The sequence below is a fragment of the Cricetulus griseus genome, chromosome 6, assembly GCF_003668045.3.
Source record: "Cricetulus griseus strain 17A/GY chromosome 6, alternate assembly CriGri-PICRH-1.0, whole genome shotgun sequence".
Lineage (NCBI taxonomy): Eukaryota > Metazoa > Chordata > Mammalia > Rodentia > Cricetidae > Cricetulus > Cricetulus griseus.
The window spans coordinates 142271233-142292973 of record NC_048599.1 but is presented as its reverse complement, the minus strand read 5'-3'; the positions used below and the strand labels follow the sequence as shown (position 1 = coordinate 142292973).

The 21741-nt window shown below is 52.4% G+C and overlaps 1 long non-coding RNA gene across 2 annotated transcripts; it reads right to left on the bottom strand.

Moving 5' to 3' along the window:
* Positions 1–1868: 1868 nt before the first annotated feature.
* LOC103163029 lies at positions 1869–21057 on the bottom strand. Of its 2 annotated transcripts, XR_003486723.2 has the most exons (5): positions 20959–21057; positions 12413–12656; positions 11127–11296; positions 4777–6255; positions 1869–3185 (listed from the first exon to the last, which is right to left on the bottom strand). It is a non-coding gene; the product is annotated as an uncharacterized LOC103163029 (long non-coding RNA). The 2 variants fall into 2 exon arrangements; XR_003486724.2 differs by lacking the exon at positions 4777–6255.
* Positions 21058–21741: the final 684 nt, after the last annotated feature.

The following is a 21741-nucleotide window of genomic DNA, read 5'->3' as shown; positions in this document are numbered from 1 at the left end:
GAAACAGTTTGGGCCTTTTTGTTTTAATTTTGTTTTTGTTGTTGTTGTTGTTTTTGGTGCAGGGGGCGGTTCAAACCCAAGACCTTGCATGAACTAGGAAAGGGTTCTACTACTAAACAACACCCTAAATCCTTGGCTTTTGTTTTGGTTTGTTGGACAAGGTTTTATTGTGTGGCAGACAGGCTGACCAGGACCTCATGATACTCCTGCCTCAGCTTCCTGGGATCACAAGTATGTTGTCATCATGACCCAGATGAAACAATTTCTTCACAAAATGTGCTTCAGGTTGGCTCTGGAAATCCCAATACTCGGGAGTCTGAGGCAGGAGGACTGAGAGTTCGTGTCTAGCCTGGGCTGCAGCTAGATTGAGTTCCTGCCTCAAGAAAAAGAAAGGGGGGAGGGAGGAAGAGAGGAAGGGAAGGAGGAAGGGGTGGAGGGAGGGAGGGAGGGAGGAAGGAAAAGATGGAGGGGGAGGGAGGGAGAGAGGGAGGGAACAAGCCAGTATTCTGGACTGGGGATGTGGCTCAGCTGGTGGAGGGCTTGCCAGACATGCAGGAAGTCCTGGATTTAATCCCCACATAGCATAAAAACCAGGTGGTGGTGGGTGGCACACACCTGCAATCCCAGTACTGGGGACCTGGAAGCGGGAGGATTAGAAGTTCAAGGTCATCCTCAGACTTTGCTGCCGGTCTGTGCTGCATGAGTCCCTGACAAAACCAGGAACGCTGCAGTAAGTCCTGCCTGCCATCAGTCTGTGGCCTCAAGCCCAGGTGCCTTGGTTTCCTGGCAAGCTGGACCTGGCAGCGAGGCCTCCCTGGGGTTCATGGAGGGCAACTGTCGTTCCCGTTCACAGTGCTGTGTGCTCTACATGGGGCACTCGGTGGGCCCCTGTTCTGTCCTTCACCCACACGGGACCCAAACCCATTAGTTCTTCCCACTCAGCACCTGGAGGCTGCCTCTCAGGCTGAGCAGGAGGAGCCACAGGGGTGCAGCACAGTGCTCCCTATCACTGGACCAGTCTGACCCTAGCAGCTTTGGGTCCCTGCCACAGCAGTGGAGGGGGCTCCTCTAGCCTCAGCCTCTAGGTGTCAGGTTCTGGGTCTAGGTTTGGACTTTGCTTTTGGACCTCAGCTCCCCTCATCACTTCCCCTCCAGCTGTGTGGGTCTCAGGAGACGGCACCGCTGTAGGAACAGGTTCAGGGAATCTCACCTGTGTCCCCCCCACTCGCTCTGACCTGGAGACTACTGCATATTGGGGACTTGGGAACCAGGTTCACGGGTGATAGTGTCTTCCCAGGCCCACTCTTGAAGAAGCTGTGAGGTCATTGCATGGTGGGATCTTGCCTTCTTCACTCTTGGTTTTGTCTTGTTTTTGTATGTACTTTTTGACATGTGTTCCAGTGTGTGCATGTATGTAGGCTGTATTGGTCAGGGTTCGCCAGAGCAGTGGATCTTAACCTTCCTAATGTTGTGGTCCTTTAATATAGTTCCTCATGCTGAGGTGACCCCCACCATACAATTTATTTTGTTACTACTTCGTAACTGTAATTTGGCTAGTGTTATGAATAGTAATGTAAATATTTTTGGAGATAGAGATTTGCCAAAAGGGTCATGACCCATAAGTTGAGAACCACTGCTTAAGAGGAGCAGAACGTCTATACACACACACATTTGTGTCCATTGGATATATATCTATAGAGATGTTCTAATGTATAAATATATTTCTACATTCATTGTGTGCATGCCATACATCACACATGTGTATGCATGTGTGTATCCATATCTAGACAGATGGATGACAGGATAGATAGATAGATAGATAGATAGATAGATAGATAGATAGATAGATAGAGGCAGACAGACAGACAGACACAGACAGACAGAGAAATTTATTAGGATGGCTTACAGGCTGTGGTCCAACTATTCTAACAACGGCTGTCTACCAAGAGAAGGTCCAAGAATCCAGTAGTTGTTCAGTCCATGAGACTGGATGTCTCAGCTGGTCTTCAGTACACAGCAGAATTCCAAAGAAGTAGGCTCTAATCCAGTGAAGGAATGGACTTGCCAGGGAAAGCAAGGGCAAGCAGGCAGAGAGAGCGAGCTTCCTTCTTCCATGTCTTTATTTAGGCTGCCAGCACAAGGTATGGCCCAGATTAAAAGTGGGTCTTCCCACTTTAAAAGATCCAAATTAAAAGTGGATTTTCCCCAGTTCAAATGCTTTAATTAAGAAAAAAAAATATCTCTCACAGGTGTGCCCAGCCATTTGGGTTTTGGTTAATTCCAGATATAGTCAAGTTGACAACCAAGACCTGCCATCACATGGGGGTTCGTGTGCATGTTTGTCTGCTTACATGTGAAGCAGGAGACCAGCCTGGGTGTCCTTCTTAATCACTCTCCATCTTATTTTTTGAGGCAGCATCTCTCATTGACAGTGGAGCTCAATGGTGGCCTAGGCTGGCTGTCCAAGCGCCAGTGTCCTTCTGTCTCCAGCTGCTCAGAGCTATGTGCCACTAAAGCTGTCCCACTTTCCCAAGCTCTGGGGATCCAGAGTCGATTCCCATGTTTGCAGGGCCAGCACTTTCCAGACTGAGCCATGGCTCTAGTCTCCCCCAACTCCCTCCCTCTTCCTGCTCTTCACCACTGTCAGTGCCACTTGAGGCTTGTTCTAAGAGTGGCCTCAAACTCACTATGTAGCAAAGGATGACCTTGAACTTCCGACCCTCCTGCCTCCACCTCCAAGTGTGGGGTTATAGGCATGCACCACCAAGTCTGGGTTATGTGGTGCTGAGGATCAGTGCCAGGTCTGTGTGCATGCTAGACAAGTACTCTACCACTTGGGTCACATTCCCCAACCCCTGAGGCTTTCTTTGGGTACCAATGATGACTAGAAAATGCAGATGACCTGGTCTGCTGCTCCTTGATGGCATGTCTCCAAGGCATCAACGCAAGGCTGCAGGAGTCCCCTTGAGCCAGCACACCACAAATCTTCCTCACACCTCTGTCAGAGCGGGTTTGGATCCTCCTCTCTGAACCAGGTTCCTCCAGGAAGCCGATGAGGTCAGATGGGTGGAGACCCAGACTGGCAGGTCTTCCTCTTCCTGAGGAAGTCAGTGTGGCCAAGGGAAGGTGAGCAGGCCACTGTATCCTCTGCCACAAACTCAAGTGTCTGAGAGGAGGAATGAAACCTGGTGGCAGAGATGGAAAATTCTAAATTCTTTTCAACCAGAGCTGCTTCTCTGTCTGAAGCTCAGCAGGACCCAGGCAGTGGGGGTGGGGGTGGGTTGGGGGGGTGTCAGGTGGGGGAGCTGCAGCGTGACCTCCACAAGCCCTCCACCAGGGTAAAGGGTAGGAGCTGTGTTATACTGCAGGAGAGAGGGAAGCCCCTGTGAGGGATATGTGTTTGCCCCACCCCAGCAGGAAGTGGGCTCACCCCATCCTCCTTTACTTTGGGAGCTTGGGAGTCTGAATCTCCAGGAGGGTTCTGGAAGTCTTTGCCAGAGGCTTTTCTGGGAGGACAGGGTGTCTGTATGTGCGCTTGTGCATGTGTGTGTGAGAGTATATTGTGTGCACCTGTGTGCATGTATCTCTCTGTGTGTGCATGCCTGTACATGTTTATGTATGTATGAGTGTATATATATGCATATTGGTATATCCATATGTCTACGTAGGGTGTGTATACATACATATATGTGTGTATGTGCATGTCTGTCTATCCCTGTGTTTGTGTCTCTCTATGTCTGGGTGCTTGTCTGTGTGTCTGTTATGGCTGTGTATGTGTAAGTCTGTGTATGTGTAAGTCTGTGTATATTTGTATCTCTGTGTGTGCTTGTGCCTCTCTATGTCTATGTGCTTGTCTGTGTGTTTGTGTGTCTGCCTGCCTCTGTGTGTGTGTGTGTGTGTGTGTGTGTGTGTGTGTGTGTTTGAATGGGTGTATGTATATGTGTGTGTGTGCATGTGTGTGTTTGTGTTTCTCTATGTCTGGGTGCTTGTCTGGGTGTTTGTGTGTCTGTCTTTGTCTTTGTGTCTGTGTGTACTTTCTTGCCTGTTGTTTTCAGTGTCAGTGGTCAGATTGATGATTTTATAGTCAGGTGTGTGGTTTCCTCAGAATCAATTAGTACAATGACTCCCTCCCCATAGAAAGAAAGAGAGATTAATGTTTTGGTCAATAAGTTAAGACTATGGAAAGGTGTTCTTCAAAGAACACATCATGTGGGGAGAGAACTCAAGGGCACTGACTCAATCTGAGCAGCTGTAGAGTTAGGGTAGGTACTGTGGGTTTCAGATAACTACAGAAAGAAAGCTCTAGAAAGAATGCCTTGAGCTGACTTAAGAGGGCTCAGGCCTGGGGAAGCCAAATCTCAAAGGTCACACAGACTTGGGAAGCATCTGGTCCCCTCGACCTCAGCTTGGGGGTGATTGTGCCTGAGGCCTAGAGTAACCAGATCTTTGCCTTCCAGTCCTAGAGAGGAGCTGCCCCATCTGCTCCTCTTCAGTGCCCTGTTTGAAAGGTCCTTGAATGGAGAGCTCACCTGCACCCTGAATTCTGGTCTCATCCACCTAAACTTAGAGGTTTCTGTTCTCCTGCGGCGGGGTGAGGTGGGGTGGGGGGGTGGGTCAGGACACCAGTGCTCAAGACCTGGGACCCCTACCAAGACATAGCACTGTTGGATATCACAGGGTGTCACTGACTTCCACAGTGGCCCTAGGAAGAAAGACTCAACGTTGTCTTCACCACTCCACATGGAAACTAAGGCTCAGTGAGGGAAGGTCCCTTACCTGAGAGGTCCACCCATAGTCTCCTTTCCTACAACTAAAGTGAGCCTTTGTCTCAAAAGAAACCTCTCAACAGTTCATCCACAGGACTTTTGCAACATGGAAATTGTCTTCAGCCCCAATGGCCTCCATCTAGTGTTTTGAGAAGATCTCCCCATGCAGCACTCACTGACTGGGGACTGGAGCTCACTGTGTAGACCAGCTAGCCTCAAACTGTGCCAGCTGGGATTGCAGGCATGCACCGCCACACCAGCTTCAGAATTTGTCTTCTGATGCCAGGTGCTTTCACCGAGCAGAACTGGGATTACACCATGCACCATGCACCTGACTTTCTTTCCATAAATGAATACTATCTCAGCACGAATGTATGCTCATTTGTTCATGAAACGGAGGGCACCATGTCACTTCCATCTTTGGTTCCTGTGAATGATGTGACTGTGATAATGAGTGTGCAAGTGTCCTTTGAGACCCTGTTCCAATTTTTGGAGGCAGACATACAGAAGTGGATCAAGCATACAGTAGTTCTTTTCTTTTATTTCTTTTGGGGGAACCAGTATCCTGTTTCCATAGCAACTGCACCATCAGGTCAGTGCTTCATCTTGTTTCCATAGTGACCGAACCATTGATTCAAAGCATCCTCTTCACATCCTCGCCAACACTTGTTATTCTCTTTCTCTTGACTGTGGCCATCCTGACATGTGGGAAGTGGTACCTCCTGGCTGGTTTGTTTTTAAAATTTAGTGAGTGAGAGTGTGTGTGTGTGTGCGTGTGTGTGTGTGTGTGTGTGTGTGTGGTGAGTCTATGCACATCTGCCACTGTGTGCATGTGGGGGGTCAGAGGACAATTTTGTGAATTTATTTCTGTCCTTCCACCTTTCATGGCTTCCAGGGATCAAACTCGGTTGTCAGGTTTGCTAGGCAAATGCTTTCATCTGCTGAGCCATTTTGCTGACCTCTTGGCTTGTTTTTGTTCCTTTTGAGAAGGTCTCCTGTGGTCCAGTCTTGAACTCTTTCTATGTAGCTAAGGCTGGCCTTGAACTTGACAGCAAGGCCATGTCTATACAGCAAGGCTCATGATGGCTCTCAGTGAAACTATGTCGTGAGCCACAGGCCTACAAGAAAATTGGACTAGCCCTACATGCAGGACCTGTGGGCCCTTACCCTGGATGGGATTTGTGATTTTGTGAGTCTCAGAAGAAAGATGACACCTACAGAGCCCACAGACATGCCAAGAGTCCTCCCCAAGCCTAGGCAGGGCCCTGGGAGTCACCCAGTGGATGCTCCCACTCGCAGTGGCTGTAAGAAGTACCCAAGTGGCTGGGAGATGCTTCTAGCACAGAATTCCTCAGGCTGGTGGCTGGCCATTCCCAGCCTCCTCTGTGAGGCCTCCTTGTGAGCTACCGCTGTGGCTCAGCTGTCATCCCCTAGCTCTGTAGCTCAAGCTTTCCCTCAGCAAGGCTGAACCAGGGCGGGCAGGATCCACCTGGGACAGGGAGACACATTCTCAGAGACTGTCAGTTTCACACGCACACAACTTGACCCATGTGTGTGTACTAACACACAGACACACAACATTCTGACACAAGGGTGGCACAGCCATGATCCAAACCAAGCTCCCCTCATGCACAGACGCATACAGAATACTCTCACAATCTGTCAGGATGGCCAGCCAAGAGACAGAGAATAAAATACAGCACCCCTGCCACACACATATGCACACACGGCCCTGACACAAAGGTGCACATGGACAGGATCACAGCCCCCCATATCCATGGGCACAGAGGCACACAGCAGCACACTCACAAACAATGCCGCATAAACACACATATCATCACATGCACAGAGCCACAACTGGCTTCACTACCCCTTTTCCAGTGAAGGGCCTCAGTTTCCTCATCTGCACAATGGGTGGGATCCAGGTCATGGTTAGCATGGACTAGTTGATGCTGTCTACATACAGTCAGAGCCCTGGAAGCCAGATTGGGGGAGGTGCATCTTCCTTCCTGGGAGACACCCAGGCTCACATCATCCTGCAGCCTCCAGCCTGGCTTCCCCTGGGGAACTGGACTTCTACTTCTCAGTGTGGTTCTGGTCTCCACCGGGCCCCAAACCCAGCAAACAATTTTGCATATATTTAAATCTCTTCTGTGAGCTCCCAGGCTCCACCCCCCCCAAAGGAGAGAAAGAAATGACAAAGGCGTCATTTGTCTCCGTCGAGCACCCCATCTATCAGGGTCGCCGAGCCCGTCGCCTCGAATGAGGCGCGCACCCGGGAAGGCCGCTTTAATGGGCTCCGCGTGTGACTGCAGCCGGGCGGTGCAGGGCCGGCATTTGCATACATATTAAACGGAGCAGTAAAAAATGCAGACATGCAAACCATTTGGACGGCTCCTCGCACACAGCCTGCCAGGAAATCAATCTTTGGGTTTCTTAAAGGAAACCTGCTCTAGAGAAGGTGGGGATGCCTTGCAGCCCACGGCCCTGGGAGGGGAGCAGAGAGGAAACGCCAGTCAGTCAGTGGTTTGTCCTTGTGTCCACCGGGGCCTTCCCAGCCACAGGGAATCAGGGTCAGTGAGGGGAACACTGTGCTTCCTGCTATATGCCCTGCTATATAGAAATGGGAGGCTCTGCCTCTGAAACTCGTCATTGAGAGCTGGGTGAGCTCCCTATCTTTGTGTCTGGGGTGGTGGTGGTGTGCTGAGCCACAAGCCCAAGGCTACCCAGGCACTAGGGTCTCTGGAGGTTCTCCACTTCTCAAGCTGTGTGACTTTAGGAGAGTCACCAACCTTTCTGTTTTCTTTTCTTTCTCTTTCTTTTCTTTTTTGTTGTTTTTGGGGTTTTTTGTTTGTTTGTTTTCTGAGACAGGGTTTCTCTGTGTAACAGCCCCGACTGTCCTGGAACTTGCTCTGCAGATCAGGCCGACCTTGAATTCAGAGATCTGCTTGCCTGCACCTCTCTGTGAGTTCGAGGCCAGCCTGGTCTACAGAGTGAGTTCCAGGACAGCCAGGGCTGTTGCACAGAGAAACCCTGTCTTGAAAAACCAAAAACCAAACCAAACAAACAAAACAAAAAAGTCTGCAACACCACTCCAGCTAACCTTTCTGTTTTCTAAGCAAGCAGTATAATATGTCTCCTCTATAGTGGAATCTTTGGTTAAAGCAGATCAAGCTTGTAAAACACTGGCACTCAGCTGGAGTCTGGTGGTGTACACCTTTAATCCCAGCACTGAGGCAGACGCAGGCGAATCTCTGTGAGTTCTAGGCCAGGCTGGTCTATATAGTGAGACCCTGCTTCAGGAAACAAGCAAAAACTACTGGCAGAGGAAATACAAGAGGGGCCTCCGTGCTGTGTGTGCTCTTTTCTGTCTGCACAGTAAGCCACTCTTCCCCAACTCCTGACCTAGACAGTGGCACACTCTCATGGGAACTTCCAGCACCACAGTAGGGGCGGGTGACCCTGAAATGCATCCCTGCTACATTTCAGCAGGATGGGGCACCTGAGCAGACAGATCCCCACTCCCTGGGAGAGACAAGTGGCCATGCCAGCCCCCAGCCCTCTGAAGTCCACTGTGCGGATGAGGAAACTTGGAGTGGGCTGGAGGTGCCAAGGCCACTGAGCATCAAGGTGGTAGAGATGGAGCTGGGCTATTGGCTGAGGGGGCAGCCTCTTCCCCGGTGTGTAGGAGGCAACTCTCCCACCAGAAATGCCATGCAATTAGGAGAGAGAAATGGGCCTGGAGCTCATTGGCCTGTGGGTGACTATTTGGTAACTAGCAAAGTAGAAGGAGGGGAGGAGAAAAGGAAGTTTCCCAAGTTAGCCCAACTGGCCCCCCTTGCACAGGGTGGCTGGCGTTTCTCCGTACCTGCAGAGCCAGGTCGGGATGCTTGTCCCAGTGGGAGCCCCCCTGCTCCAGAGACCCTGGGGTTAGAGTGGGATTATCCTGTTGCGGCTCTGAGCAACCTGGCAGCGACTTCTGCAGTCCTGTGTGGGTTGCAGCCTGGAGCCAAAGGAACCAACAAGTCGTCCCCCCCCCCCGAGGGCTGTGGCCCCCAAGATATAGGTTGGGCTATGCCTACTCGGCTTGGGGTGGTTGGCCTGCTTCTCTGCCTCCCTAGGAGGCAAGCACTGGAGTCTCAGTCTCTCTACCTCCCTCAAAAGCCAGAGGTGGAGGCGATGAGGAGGGCTGGTGGGGGATGGGTGAGGGGGGTCGAAGTTACTGGACCCTGGAGGCGATTGCTCAACCTGGGGGAGCCTGGCCGTAGGGCCTGCAGGCCCCACTCTACTGCCCCCCCCAGTCCTCCCTCCCTCCGGCCCGCATAACAAACATTCCTCGCCAACCAACCCCTGCAGCAGCAGCTGGGAAGGGGGAAACTACTGCAGACAGCAGGCGGCCGCCAGAAACTCTTAACCCCTTAGCTTCCAGCTGCTGGAGCCCACCACCCCAGGGAGGGAAGTCTTGATTGCCAGAGACTTTCCAGGCTCCGGTGACCTGGTCAGGTGATTGGTCTGGATCAACAAGTCGTCAATCTGTCTATCAGAAACTCACTCAGAAGTTTCCAGAGCTCCCCCTGGACCAGGCCAAGGCCCTAGGGTGTGGGGTGGAGGTGCTTGGGGACTCATTGAACTTTCCCAATTAGTGTTCTGCCTGAATCGGGGGAAGGGGCTCCCACTAAGTACCCAAGGGCTTCCTTGTCCCTGGAAGTGATCAGATTAGGGAGCTTTGGGCAGACACTTACTGTGGGGATCCCGCAAGTGGAGAGCACACCGCAAGGGACAATCCTCTGGAGAGGAAACTTGACATGGTCTAGTTTCTCCAGTAAATAACTCAGGGCCTAGGAGAGGCTCAGTCAGAAAAGCCTTTGCCACACTGTGAGAGGACCTGAGTTGGATCCGATCCCTAACACCTTCATCAGAAACCCATGCCTGGTAGCCTGTAATTCTAGTGCTGGAGTAGGGGAGAGGCAGAAGGATCCCTGGGGGAATCCCTGGGGTTCCCTGACCTGCCTATCTAGCCTAATTAGTTATCTTCAGGTCCCAGGGAGAGAACCCTTCTCAAAGGAGGTAGAAAAGGTCTGAGGACCAGGCTGGCCTTTGGCTTCCACATGTGTGCATAAATACACACAAAACAACCACCTAGTTGAGGGGATTCATGAACAAATCAATACACTTGGTCCAGCACACCTGAACACACCAAAGTGCCACCAACAGGATACAGCCCACACACATCCTGGCATAGACTCTCCTGTAGCCAGTGCAGCGCCCCACCCCAGCTCCAGACTGGCTAGTCCTCTGGGAAAAGTCAGCACACCTGTATACACCTGGAGCCCCCAGAATGCCCCAAGGAGACAGAACGTTGTTGTTAGGGAGCCTGAGAGTGCTGAGAGAGACCTCATAGCCTCCAGGAGTTTTGAAGGAAGCTGATATCAAGCAGCTGGCCTAGGCCCCCACCAAGGGGCAGGCCTCCCAGGGAGGAAGCTAGAATGCCAAACAGGCTCAGTGTTAGTAGCCACAGGAACGGGGATCCACTGCCCCCCACCTCCCAGGCACACACACACACTCCGGCCACCAACTCACCAACCCTACCCAGTCCCTGGCTTCTCTTTCTGTCCTGGGCCTCAGGTCCCCTAGAGAGGCAGATTCAAGGCCTAGAAACCCAGGAGCCACTTGGAAAGGGCTGCTAACCAAAGGGCAGCTAACCCACGCAGCTTTCTGGTGCACGTGCTGTGTGCGTGTGTGTCCCTTTCATTTCCTAAAACATGAAGAAACGAGCTAGAGAGGAGAGATGGTGGGAAGCTCTAGATTGCAATGTGTTTACCACAGAGAGCTCTCCCACCCCACCCCCCACCCATTCCTTTGAGAAAGGATGGCTTCAGACTCACTGCATAACTGGATCTCCTGCCTCCACCTGTCACCCAGAACTGGGATGACAGATGTGTGTCACCACATCTGATTTATGCAGTACTGGAGAATCGAACTCATGGCTTTGTCTATACTTAGCATTGTATCAGCTAAGCCACACTCCCAGCCTTTAAATTCCTTCTTTTTGATGAAAGTGTGGCAGCACTCAGCTTGTCAGTGTACCACAGAGAGTTTTTCTGATGGGATGAGAGGAGGAAGTCACTGGCCCCACTTCATGCACAACCATGAGGTCTCTGGGTTCCCCTGGCTAGCCCAGACTTCTCAGGACAGATGGAGAAGCAAAACGCAAATTCAATCTGTGGTTCTGTGTATGTGAAAACTGAGGCCCAGAGAGACTAAGACACTTTCCCAGAGTCACACAACTCCCAAATAGGCCTGGAAAAAAAAAAAAAAAAAAAAAAAAAAAAAAAAAAAAAAAAAAAAACAAGTAAGTACCTTTGGCCCTTCCCTCCAGGTCCTTCTGCTGTTTCCAAATGTCCTTGTGGTCCAGTCCAGGCTACAGGACCCAGTGTCTATGGTCAGTGCTGTCTCCTCCCTTGTCTGGGTTGGGAGAGCAAACGTAGGCCAGTGTGAAGTCTGTGTGTGGAGCCTTCAGGGGAAAACGCCTGGGATGCATCCCCAGAGGAGAGTTACTCTGTGCCCAGACTGGCAGAGGAGTCATCAGACCTGTACATGTCTCCAGCACAAGGTGGACTGAATTCTTTCCCCAGGGTCCTTTAGAAGGCTCATGGACTGAATGAACCCTTCTAGTCATTAGAATTTCTATATGGATTCCTCAAACTCAGAGTGTCACCAAATCAGTGCCCTGGTTGTCCTAGTGAAGCAAACCTGAGTCCTTGGGCCGTGCCCAGATCCTATCTCTGAAACCGAATCACAATGGGGGAAGAGAGTGACATCAGTGTCACCCATTTCATAGATGGGAAGCCTGAGACACACAGCTAATAATCAGTGAGGCTTACCCTAGGGTATGGCTGTGGTGGGTACCCAGAGACACACTCATTTACCACTAGGCCTCCTGGCCAGGGGCCTGCCCTGCCCCTGCCTGTGTGGCCCTTTGTCACAGCAAGCAGACTCTGGATTGACAGTGGGTGCCCCAACTCCTCACCCTGTTTATACATCTCACATCCCCACATCTTTTTTGTTTTGGTTCGTTTTGTTTTGAGACAGAGTTTCTCTGTGTAGCCCTAGCTGTCCTGAAGCTCACTCTGTAGACCAGGCTAACCTCGAACTCAGAGATCCATTTGCCTCTGCCTCCCCAGTACTGAGATTAAAGATGTGTGACGCCACTGCCTGGCACAATCTATATTATTTGTTTATCACTCTAGCTTGGGTCTATCCTAAACTTCTGCTCCAGTCCTCTCCCAAGATCCTATTGTGACTGTAGCTGTGGGGAAACACACACACACACACACACACACACACACACACACACACACACACCCTCACCTCATACACTGCTTACAAGTGAATGGTCTAACCTGGGCATGTGGGTGGAACAGCCTGCCTAGGGGTGATGGTTGCCTGGTATCACAGCACCCATGACTTGGCAGAGTATGGCTTGAGAGATGGAGCTCTGTAATTGTCACCACTTTCATTCCCCTGAGTTCAGTGTGGCTGATAAATTCCCACTTCTTCCATTTCCTTCACATACCAGGTTAACACTCAAGCTGCTCATGTCCACTAAATGGTAAGAAACCAACAATGTGTGCCAGGAAAGATACCTCTCTTTGTGCAGAAGTGATGGTTGCCATGGTCACCAACCTCCAAGATGGTCTCCAAACGATTCCTGCCTTCAGGCATTTACAGGCTGTATTGTCCCCTTCCACAATGAGTAGGGCTGGTTGGGAACCAATACAGTGTGAGGAAACGACTGATGTGCTGTCCAAGGCATGGCCATAAAGGTTTTTTTACACTGCTCAATCTGGTGGAAATCAGCTGCCATCTTGGAAGGAAACTCAAGCAGCCCTGTGGTTCAAGAGACAAGTCTGTAGGAAATACCTACCCCATGCTCAGTGAAGCCTTCAGACAGCTGCAGCCACAGTGACCTCAGGCTGGGGACAGCGGGGGTTGGGGGTGGGGGGGTGGGGGGGCAGTGCAGCTGAATTCCTGCACTACTATTTATCTACTGAAACTGAGATAAAACGTGCTTGTTGTTTTAAGTGTGGGGCCACTTGTTATGCAATGGTCGGTGACTAATACAAAAACAGAGAGAACTATCATCCATAGGCCTCCCAAAATTCATTCCCAGGCATACTGACCCAAGGACATGCTTTGGAAACTACTCTTAGTGAATGCAGGCAGACCATGGCCTGCTTCCTGGTCAAGATTCCTAGGGCTCTGGCTTGTTTGAGCAGACCCTTCTGGCCATGGGAGCTGTTCTAACCCTGCATTTCTCAGAAACTCTGGGATTCTGCCATCAGAATCCTTTGGGACACAGGACCAAAGTGTCACATGATCTCCTGAGGTCTTGCCTTGACTCTGTGCACCCTTGGAGAGAAGGGTGTTTCCGGGTACCCCACCATGCTCCTTTGACAGGGGTCCCTATCCCTGTGCAAGCTAGCTGCTCCCAAAACACAGAGGGACATTTCTCTGAGGAAATACAACCGTGGTCTTAAAACACGACCCACTGGAAAATGGCATTGGATATAGAAAAATTCATTTCACACACAACTTTTTCAGGCTGAATCCACCCCCTTCAGGGAGGCAAGGCAGTGCTCAGCAAACCACATTCTTTCGGGTCCCTGGGGCCTTGTGGGGGTGGGAACGGAGCTCTGTGTGCACACTAGAAGGCAGAGATCTTTCTTTTCTGGTACAGGCATAATTCCCCCCTGGAGTAGCTCTGTTCTTCCTCACATAGCATCGAAGGGTTCTCCAGCCCCAGAGCCTTCACTTGCAGACCCCAAAAGTTGGCCACATCTCCCCTGTGAGCTTGGAGCAACAGCAGGAGTGAGGTGAGGAGTCTGCAAATATTGAACCCGAGTCTCCCATCCAACCCTACAACCCTATGCAGGCCAGCTGTTGCAGAGTCTGGGCAAGATCCCCAGCTTATCTGAGGCACATAAAAGGTTGGAGAGAGCTGGGCTGAGCCCTGGAAAGGCTGGCTCAAGGAGCCCCTCATCCTGATGCACGGAAACCCCCTCTCCCCTCCTAGGTTCTCTGTGCTGGTGTAGCCTCTCACAGGGGCACCTGGCTACATTTCCTGAAAGCCCATCCCATGCCTCTGCTTTTTCTCTGCCTCCTTCACTCACCATAGAAAGCCATAGAAGGGTCATGGTAAGACAGGGTGGGAAGGGGAGAGACCCAAATTAGAGGCAGTGTAACAGTACCGTAAAGACCTGCTGCCCTACCTGGGCGTGGGAACTCTCTGCACTTGGGAGGTGGCGGCAAGAGGATCAGGAGCTCAAGGTCAGTCTCAGCTACACTGTGAGCCAGGGGCGGGGTTACAGAGACCCTGCCCAAAGGAGCAGGAGGAGGAGGAGGAAGGGGAAGAAGAGGAAGAGCGGGAGGAGAAGCAGGAGGAGACAGTCAGCCCTTTTGAGGCCACTGCCTGTGATGTCTCTCAGCAGCTTCAGCACCGGCCTCTCCGGCTTTTCAGATGAGCTGGGTTGGTGGCGCTCAGTGGCAAAGCACTTGCCCAGGTGTGGGGTGCAGGGCGGGGTGGGAGTCCCCACACCTACCTCACCCCACCAACCAGGGGGCAGCTAAGAAGTTGGAGAGGGCAGGGATGATGGTCACAGCTCACTGGAAGGGACAGGAAGGGATAGATCTGCACGAAGACCTTGGGTCTGGACCGACCCTTGCTCATACTCTGTACCATGTCAATCCTCTTGGCAGGGGAGGCTAGCAGGCCCAACTTAGGCACACATGGCACAAGATGGGAATCAGACAGTCAGGGAACATCACACTGGTTACAGAGAAGACCAACACCTCCCTCCCCAACCTCACCTCACAACATAGGGGGTTCCAAGCCTTGGATGCACCTACCAGAAAGGTTCAGAGGTCATAAGTGTGCTCAGAAGTATGTTGGACATGGGGTATCTGCCAGTGACAGACAATTCTCCTCTTCCCCAGTTTTCTACCTAGTGTATCTCCTCCACCTATGTCAGAGGTCCCCAGAGCCCATGATCCTGAGGATATCTCTTCTCCATTCCAAACAGAGCGTCCCAGAAGCCACTGGGAAGAAGGGCACAGCAGCTTCTTAAGAATGGTTCTCAGGTTGGGTGGTGGCACACACCTTTAATCCCAGCACTCGGGAGGCAGGGACAGGTGGATCTCTGAATTCAAGGCCAGCCTGGTCTACAGAATGAGTTCCATGACAGCCAGGACTGTTACACAAAGAAACCTGTCTCAGGCAGGGGCGGGGTGGGGGGTGGGGGGCGTTCTCAGTGGCAGGCAAGGTGGCTCAGTGGGTAAAGACTCTTGACCCCAGCAAGTTGTCCTCTGATCTCCACATGCTTGCTGTGACATGGGCCTGCCCACACATATAATAACAGGCAAATAAGTAAGTGGATGTGATCTTAAAAGGCTACTGGCTGGTGAGAGGTTCAGTGAGTACTGCCACACAGCCTGAAGAACCCAGTGGAATCCCTTGGACCTACATTAAAAAAAAATTCAAGCGTGGCAGCTGAGATCATATCTATGATCTCAGCTCTGGGAAGGCTGAGGCAGGAGGATACTGGGTTGGCTGGCCAGACAGTCTGGCTAGTTGGTGACTCCAAGTTCAGTGAGAGACCACATTTCAAAAAGTAAAGTAGAGGCTAGGCATGGTGGCGCACACCTTTAATCCCAGCTCTCTGGAGGCAGAAGCAGGTGGATCTCTGTGAGTTCCAGGCCAGCCAGGCCTAAACACAAATACATACACACAGAGACACACTGTAGGTGAAGACTGATTGAGGAAGATACCCAGTGCAGACCTTTAACCTCCTTATGCATGCATACACAGGTACACACACACACACACACACACACATATACACACAAACACACACACTAACATCACACACACACAGATTCTCATGTGCCAGTAGGAAGAGATCCTGGTCCAGGGACCACAAGAAGGGTGAGCGAACTGGACCCTTTGAATCCACTTTGGGGATAATTGACAGGTCGTCCATCTGCTATAACAAAGGACCTAAGAAACACTGATGTGCCAGATGGGACTTTTTTGTTAAAGACAAGGTCTCACTAAGTAACCCTGGCTGTCCTGGAACTCACTCTGTAGACCAGGCTGGCCTTGAACTCATAGAGGTCTGCTTGCCTCTGCCTCCCAAGTGCTGGGGTTATAGGCCTGCACCACCGCTGCCAGTCCAAATTTACTTTTTACTTTTTGTGTTTATGTGTGAGGTCCCATGAGTTTATGTGCCCCACAGGCATGCAGGTGCCTGTGGAAGCCAGAGGGTGCCAGATCCTCTGTCATTTACAGGGGGGTGCTGGAGACTGAATCAGAAACCTGAGAGCAGTGAAGTCTCTCAGCTGCTGAGCCATCGCTCCAGCCAGGGGACTGTTTACAAACAGGGTCTCAGAGCAGCTGCTTCGTGACTTCCCACTGTGTGCCACATTCTGCCCCACTCTTGATCCCATCACCTTCACGAGTCCCCTCCTTGATGAGTCTACTCCCAGGAAATACCTCTTCCAGGACAGAGGCGTGCCCAGTTTGTCCCCAAAACCTTGCCTAGTGCCAGAGGCTGGGACTCGAACGCCAGTGCTGCCTCCCTGCCAAGCTCAGGACTCTACTCTGAACCAGGGCAGGAAGTGAGGCCCAGCAGCCCCAGGACCTCACATCAGGGATCATTAGTGCTGCTCCTCCCAGCCTGGGACACAGAGGAGTCCCCATCGCCACACTCCCCAGGGACACCATGAGGACAAACTGGGCAGGCAGGTCAGGCTTATGTGGTGGTTAGCATCAACTGTCAATTTGGCAGACTCTAGAGCCACGCAGGAGACTTGTGGGGGATGGAGTGGGAAGAGCGACGCGCTGTGGGTATCCCCATTCCTTGGTTGGGACCCCGGACTGTATGAAGTGGAGTAAGGGAGATAAGACACGCTACGAATCCCCGGCTCTCTGCTTCCTGACTGTGGATGGATGTGGCTGCTGCGGTCTGGATTCGCTAACACGCTGTGGGGACAGGCAAAGTAAACACTCCTTCCTTAAGTGGCTTTCGTCAGGGTGCTTTATCACGGCAACAGAAAAATAACCGAGACCGCACCTACACACGCCCTCAATGTGGGTCACCTTGTCTGGCCTTTTCAGGGCCAGGGACACGCTAGGCATCAAGCAAGGGGTCAGAAAGGATTTTGAGAAAAACTTTTGAGTCAGACTTAATGACACAGGCCGATTATCTAACACTGGGGAAGACAAGACGGGGTGAGGAGTTCAAGACCAGGCTGGACTACACGGTGAAACTCTGTCTCAAAACACACCATCACCACCACCATCACAGCACAACCACACCATCACCACAACAACCACACCATCACCACAACAACCACACCACCATCACCATCACCACAACAACCATACCATCACAACAACCACACCATCACCACAACAACCACACCATCACCACAACAACCACACCATCACCACAACACACCATCACCACAACCACACCATCACCACAACAACCACACCATCACCACAACAGCCACACCATCACCACAACAGCCACACCATCACCACAACAACCACACCATCACCACAACAACCACACCACCATCACCACAACATCCACACCATCACCACAACAGCCACACCATCACCACAACAACCACACCATCACCACAACAACAACCACACCATCACCATAACAACCACACCACCATCACCACAACAACAACCACACCATCACCACAACAACCACACCACCATCACCACAACAACCACACCATCACCACAACAACCACACCATCACCACAACAACCAAACCACCATCACCACAACAACAACCACACCATCACCACAACAACAACACCATCATCACCACAACAACCACACCACCATCACCACAACAACCACACCATCACCATAACAACCACACCACCATCACCACAACAACAACCACACCATCACCACAACAACCACACCACCATCACCACAACAACCACACCATCACCACAACAACCACACCATCACCACAACAACCAAACCATCACCACAACAACCACACCATCACCACAACAACCACACCATCACCACAACAACCACACCACCATCACAACACTACCACACCACCACCACAGCTGTACAGCCACATCTTCTGAAAAGCAGAAGGACAAGGACCACGTCAAGAGGTAACCTCGACTGCCTTAGAGACCGACATCCATCTTCAGAACTCTTCTTCCCAAGCAAGACTACAGTGGGCAGCACAGCACTGGGCCAGAGAGACAGGAGGGCAATGACCGCCACGGCGCCCATCCTGCCCCTGCCTGGAACCCCTGAAGCCAGACCCACACAGGCCACCTCCAACAGCCCTGCCGGCTAGTCATACATTTGCTAGGATGAAGGACAACCTGCAACAGCTCCAGCCGAGGAGGGCTGCTCCCTGGGAGAAAGGCCGCCACGTTAAGGGTGTTTATCACAACTGATATCACGCAGAGGCCTATCTCACACCTCTGTCTTGCCGGTCAGGGCATAGCTGTCCTAGCTTGCGCATGCACCTGTGAGGTTCTTCCATGACAAACCTAACACCTTAGTCAGAACCTTCACCAGTCCCAGCTGCTTTGATACCAGCGTGGTTCTTATAAACCAGGCAGCCAGGGAGACACTCTTCAGGAGCTAGCTAATGCAACTGAGCTCTCGTCTGCCTGTCTCCATGCTGGAAAGCAGGAAGCCGGCACTCTAAGAGGTGATGTGAGGCTCCAAGGTCGCCCCATGGCCTCCAGCTATCACAGTCTCCAGCTATCACCCACCCCAGGACTGGAGACCCTTCAGAGACAAGCCACACCAACAGCCTGTATGTGTGAGTGACCCTAGCCAGTAGTCATAGCAAGGCCACACACACTGCCAACGTTTCTGTAAATGGGAATCATGGTGACAAAGATAGAAATTAAATCGGGTCACACAAGAAAGGCAGAGCTGGGGAGATGGCTCAGTGGGCAAAGCGTTTGCTGTTCAACCATGAAGGCCCGAGTTTGGATCCCCTACCCATAGAGAAGCCAGGAGAGGCAGAGCTTCCTCTAGTAACTCTAGTGCTGTGGAGGCGACAGCCAGGTAGATCCCCTGAGCCAATCAGTTGAGAGTCCCTGTCTGCAAAGACAAGGCAGAGAGCAAGTGAGGCAGGCGCCTCTAGTCTCTGTGTAAACATACATGCACCCTCAAACACATGTGCACACACCCACACAGTCACACACACATACATGTACCATGTACATATGCGGTCAACTTCCACCCAATTTCCAGGTAAGCAAGGAAACCATTGGGGTGGGCTCGGGGTGAGAAGGCTCAGGAAGGGAAAGTACAGTGGGCACCTGTCAAATGGGAGGAGTGGTCCCAAGCAGCTGTGTCACACAGCTGTCACAAGCTGGGTTCTCCAGATGAACAAGTCCAGGGCTGCCTCCTGGCAAGCTGAGTTACCTCCTGGTCCCTTACTTAGCTTTCTCATCTGAAGGAAACTTCCTTGGCCAGCCCGGCTGGGTCTGACGGGGAGTGCTGGTGAGTAACACAAGGGTGAGGGTGGTCTCTGAGGCTGGCGACAACAGCTCAGGATGACTTTTTGGGCCAAAGCTGAGGCCAGCACTGGGTGCCCAGATGCCCAGTCGGGAGCTGCCACTGTCACCACTGTTGAGGTCCTCATTACAGTAAGAAATAAAAAGGACTGTGGGGTCGGGGCAGTTACAGGACTGTGTCATAACTTATGACACTGGAAATCACTGAGAAACTGTTTAAATCACGACCCCCTGGTTCACTAGGCCTGGTAGGTCTCAGGGCAGCTGTTCCAGAACCTTCCGCATCCCCCTGCCTCCCTTTCATCTTCATCACACAGCCAGGGCCTGCAGAGATCACCAAGGGAGACAAGGCCTGGGCTGCTGCCAGTCTCAGAACTCACTCTCCTTGCTCAGCTCCATGCCTCAGTTCCCTCATCTGGAGAATGCCAACAGTAGCAAGTTTCTAGGGCCTGCTGTGGGCACTGCAGGGATCCTTGTGGGATGCTCACAGCCAGGCCACGTGTGAGCTACTCCTTCCTCCCTCATCCCAGACACTTTGCCTATTCCCAGTCCAAGGGTGGCATCTCCTAGGTGTTGTCCGAGAAGCAGTGGCCCTAGGAGTACCGAGAATAGAGGGGTGCCTATCCCCTGCGGCCGCTGCCTGCCTCAGTTCTGTGGCTGCCTGAGACCTCTGCCTCTGCCTGGCCTCTTAGTCCACAGAGCAAGGAATCTGAAGTTTCCTTTTGAGGGGCCAAATGGCTGACTTTGCAGTTCCTGCCCTCCTCAGGCCCACAGTCTGTGAGTCAGAAACCCAGAGGCTGCAACAGGGGATGGCTGGGGCTTCACCTTCAGTGAAGATGCTTAGAGGAGAGGCAGGGAAAAGAGAAGGTACCAGGAGCTGCTGGGAGCTCCACCCACCATCCTAAGAAATGCAGGTGCTCACTGGGTCCCCAAGGTTACCCTAGGGGCATGGCAGGACCCTACTTCTAGCTCACACATGGGGAGACCAAAGTCTTTTGGTCCCTGGATTGGGTTGGGTAGTCATTGGGTGCAAAATTGCCTGGCACCTGTGAGACATCGGGCAGGTTTTACCATTGCCATCCCATTTTACATATGAAGAAACTGAGGCTTAGGGAGGACAGCAACACCTCTCTGGCTTATCTCTAGGGAAACCTGGGACCAGCCTGAGTGTGCCCTGGCCAGGGCAGGAAGAAGACTGGGGTGGGAATGGGGGGGGAGCTGAAGAGGGGGCAGCGAAAACAAAACAAAACCCTACTAGTACTACACAGAGAGATAAAGGAATGTGGGTGGGGACAGGGTCCTGGGACCCCCCAGAGCCCCGGGTAGTTCCCCCTCCCTCCCAAGAGCGACCCCCAACTTCCCGGAAGACATCACCCCCAGCTGGGCGGGGAGAAGGCCCACCGCCCCCGAGCCGCCCAATCAGAGGCACTCCCAGTCTGATGGCGGAGGCGCGGACTGAGGGTTCCTCGGGCCTCCGGGCGAGCCCGCGGACCTGAACCCGACTCGGTGCCCCCGGCCCCCGCCCCCCAGCCTCATTAGCACCGACGCCCGTCGTCTCCCCTAGCTTTCCGGTGGCTCCAGAATTTAAAGGTTAAATCCTAACCTCATCTCAGCAGTTTCTCCGGGCTTTGCCTACCCAGCGCCAGTTGCTGGTAATTATATGCATCTCCGAGCAGCCAATCAGCTGTCAGACTGACAGATACTGATCTTTTCGTTTTATTTTTAGCTCTGTGCTTCCCCCTCTAGTTGCAAAAAAAAATTCTGTTTGTTCTGCAAGCCGCTGCCTGCAGTCCTGCAGCCTGCTCTCATCTCTCCTTCAGCAAAGCGCGAGCAGGCGGCCACCGAGGAGGGAGGCTCCATCCCTGCCCCAAAGCGGGTACAAAAAAAAGGCCTCTATCCCCAGTAGAGTCCGGCCAGGAGGAGGTTCGGCTGCTGCACTGGGCAGAGGCCCCCACGGATGCGCAGCTGAGGGAGAGAAGCTGGCCTTGACCTGGGGAGGTTGTAGCATGGAAGGGAAACGAATCCTATCGGTGGCGCCCAGGTGCTGGGAGAAAGGAAAAGACAAACGGACAGAAGGGCAGAGCTAGACCGAGAGTGGAGGGGGTTACACAAGCCAGTGACCTCTAGAAAGCAATCACTCCCACCAACTGAGCAGAAAGGTGCTCAGAGGTTACCACCAGCCCGAGGGCTGAGGAGGGGCTCCCAGTCCATGTCTGCAGGGCCAGGCCAGGCCAGGCACACTGGACCTCCCAGGTTGGTGCCTCGCCTGCCTTGGGAAGGGTCAGTGGTGTGCCCCCTGGAGTCCTCTTATGGATCACTCTAGAAGGCTCTACTGGCCTCCCTGAAAGCTCCTGTTCATACAGCAGGCTTTGGAGAGGCCAGCGCT